Here is a 3,583-nt window from a genome sequence, read left to right as displayed (position 1 = left end):
GATGAGGCTTTCTGCTCCCATAAAGATTTACAGCCTCGGAGACCCTGTTCAGGGTCGCTATGGGTTGGATCCGACTTGACGGCACTTAACAACAACAACAAGCCTGTCAAACTAATTCTTCCCTCCACTGAGCTTTTGCTCTTCTAGCCTGCTATCCCCAAGACTTCCCTTAGTCCTGAAGGTGAACCACGCCAACAAGAATTATTTCTCACATTCAATATGTATGTTGTAGTTTTATTAAGTGCCATCGAGTCGGTTCTGACTCAGCAATCCTGCATAGGGTTTCTAAGGAACAGCTGGTGGGTTTGAACTGATGACCTTGCTGTTAATAGTCCAGTGCTTATCCTACAGCTCTACAGCAGGACTTCAATCTGTCTGCTGAGCAAATGATCCAAGAACTTGGATTAAAGAAAGAAGAACATACATCTTCAATCAGGACTGAAAGAAGACTAACAATCTATGACATGTAGATGATATAACCTTACTTTCTGGCAGCCAAGAGGATTTGAAGTACTTGCTGATGAAGATCAAAGACTACGACAGTCTTCAGTATGTATTGCAACTCAATGTAACGAAAACAAAAATCCTCACAATTGGATCAATAAATAACATAGTGGTAAATGGAAAAAAAGATTGAATTTGCTAAACACTTAATTTTGCTTGCATCCACAATCTATACTCAGCAGTCAAGAAATCAAAAGATGTATTTCTTCAGGCAAATCTGCTGCAAAAAAAAAACCTCTTTAAAATGTTAAAGCACAATCTCCAACACCTCACGGGGTGGTTCCCTTTGTCTTCAGACACCACAGAGCTCCAGATACAGCCAAACACCAAGAGAGAATTGAAACCCTCCACCCCCACCCGCCAGCCTCCAGGTACTCAAGGATTACCAGACCAACAACAGATACATTACAGGGTATGTTCCATCACAAGCAGATGTGACAGTATTTGAAGCAATCGCTGACCCACCTGCCCACTACATTAGTATAATCACATCAAGTCTTATGAAAAGGAAAAGGCCAATTTACCAGGAGTGAAGCAAGCTTTGGGCAAGTATGGTCCCACTAATATGGAAGACACCCCAGGAAGTGGATCTACAGACAGTAAGGCTAATGATAATATTGATCTATTTGAATCCAAGGAGGAGGAGGAGGAAAGTGAAGCAATGAAGAGATGAAGAGAAAAACGTCTTGCACAGCATGAGTCAAAGAAGGCCAAAAATCCTGCACTTTTGCCAAGTCTTCCAACTTACTAGATATGAAACCTTGGGATGATGAGACAAATATGGCAAAATTGGAATTGCACATTAGAATCACTCAAGCAGATGGCTTGGTCTGGGGCTCTTCTAAGCTAGTTCCCATAAGATATGGAATTTTAAAACTTCAAATACAATGTGTGTTTGAAGATGATAAAATTGGCACAAATATGCTAGAGGAACAGATAACTGTTTATAAAGACTATGTGCAGTCCATGGATATGGCTGCTTACAAGATCAAAAATTCATCCCAGATGGTTCCGCTGAAATAAAAATTTGAAAGACAAAAAAAAATAAATAAAGTTAAAACACAAAGATGTCACTTTGAGGACTAAGGTGTGCCTAACCTAAGCCATGATATTTTCAATGACCTTATATGCATGTGAAAGTTGGACAATGAATAAGAAAGACTGTAGAAGAATCGATGCATTTGAATTATGGTGCTGGAAAAGAATATTAAAAGTGCCATGGATTACTTGAAGAAGAAACAAATCTATCTTGGAAGGAGTGCACCAGAATGATCCTTAGAAACTAGGATGGTGAGATTTTATCTCTTGTATGTTGGACAGGTTATCAGGAGGGTCCAGTCCCTGGAGAAGCACATCATGGTTTGTAAAATGAAAGTTCAGCAAAAAAGAGGAAGACCTCCAAAAGACATGGATTGGCACAGTAGCAGCAGCAACAGGTTCAGATGTAACAATTGTGAGGATGGTGCAAGACTGGGCAGTTTTATTCTGTTGTGCATAGAGTCACTATGGGTTGGAACTAACTTGTCAGCACCTAACAACAACAATATCAATATGATCAAGAATCAATGGTATTGATCGTTGAGGGGGACAGGCAGCAATGAAGATATGGGCTGAGTTTGACCACATTCCATAGACTCATGTTGACTTGGAGATGAGAGAGAGAAGAGGAAGGACTGATTGGTCCAAGGTGTAGTGAAACCTAGGGACTCTTGGCGCCATGAACCAGGACATAGCCATGGAGGGCTAGAGCTGAGAGCAAAGCATCCAGCTGATATAAAGTGAAAGGAGATGCACAAGAACACCCAAACTTGTAGATAGTACCCATTCAACCTAGCTTTGATGGCTTGATGATCAGAACTCGGATAGAGGAAGATTAAAATATATATATATATATATAAAGGAAATAAGTGTAAATTGCTGCAATTTGATTAACTTGATCTATACTTATGGATGTAGTAGCTCCAAGTCCCTGAGAGGGAAGGAGTCTTCATATCAAGTATCAATCCTATTCCCTCTGTATACAGGGTTGATAGGGACCGGCAACTTAGACATTGGCTACCTAAAATGGGGGGATATAAAGGCACGAAGAGCCTGGTTTACAAGTTTTCAAGAGAGAGTTTAGTTTCAGAGTGTGCTGGGGAAGGTAGAATCTCTATTGAATAGTTTTCATCTTGTCTAGATGGGTCTGGTAAAAGGAGATGGGGATAAGATTCTTTTCGGGGGGGGATAAGATTCTTATGATTCAATAGTGAGTAATTGTTATCATGACTAATTATGATTGTCAAAACTATAAAGGTGAGTAGTTAATCTTACATTGCAGGAACAGAGGACCCTAGGACCATCAAGAAAGAAGAGCACGCTTTAGATCCAGAGAGGGAGAGCGACTATGTGCTGAAGACCAAGGGGGTATGGGGGAAGGATTACAGGGTATACCCTTTGGTTGGTTGATGATGCATGGAGGGGATTGTAAACATGGCAATGAGACGATATACGATAGAATGAATGTAAAACTAATGTTCTCCCATGTAAACTATCACATAATTCACAATAAAACATTTAAGAAAAAAGAAAGAGGAGCACGAGCAGAATGTGGGACCCTATCCAGAGAAGCAGCAACACCAGAGATGGAGGCAGAGATGAGGACATGGAGAGATAGAGCAGCTGAGGACTCTAGATTCATGGAAAGAGAACAGCTGTGTGCTTGCGGCTAGGAAGCAGGCTTGCAGAATGTGCCCTTTGGTTGTTTAAATGATTATATATTCCTGAGTGTTTTTGTGTAACACCCCCCCAAAACAAACAAACAAGCAGAGGGGATGGAAGCAAATACTGTTGAATGATGATGCACGGAGGAGGCTGTAATCATTGGAATGAAATGATGAGAGTGTACAACCAATGTTATCCCATGTAAACTATCACTCAATTCACAATAAAAACTTAAAAAAAAAACAATGGTATTGAAAGAGGTCCAAGCTGCTTTAGAAGGCATTAGTGAAATGTACCAAAAGGAAATGGTTAATGTTCAACCATTTCAAGAGATACCATATGAACAAGAGCCAATGATACTCAGAGAGGAAGTCCA

At 40.4% G+C, this 3,583-nt stretch overlaps 1 pseudogene; it reads left to right on the top strand.

Moving 5' to 3' along the window:
- The first annotated feature begins 848 nt into the window (after positions 1-848).
- On the top strand, positions 849-1,527 carry LOC102831596 (annotated as a pseudogene).
- The last annotated feature ends 2,056 nt before the right edge of the window (positions 1,528-3,583 follow it).

Source organism: Chrysochloris asiatica, unplaced genomic scaffold, assembly GCF_000296735.1.
Source record: "Chrysochloris asiatica unplaced genomic scaffold, ChrAsi1.0 scaffold00047, whole genome shotgun sequence".
NCBI lineage: Eukaryota > Metazoa > Chordata > Mammalia > Afrosoricida > Chrysochloridae > Chrysochloris > Chrysochloris asiatica.
This window is presented reverse-complemented; position numbering and strand designations above follow the sequence as displayed.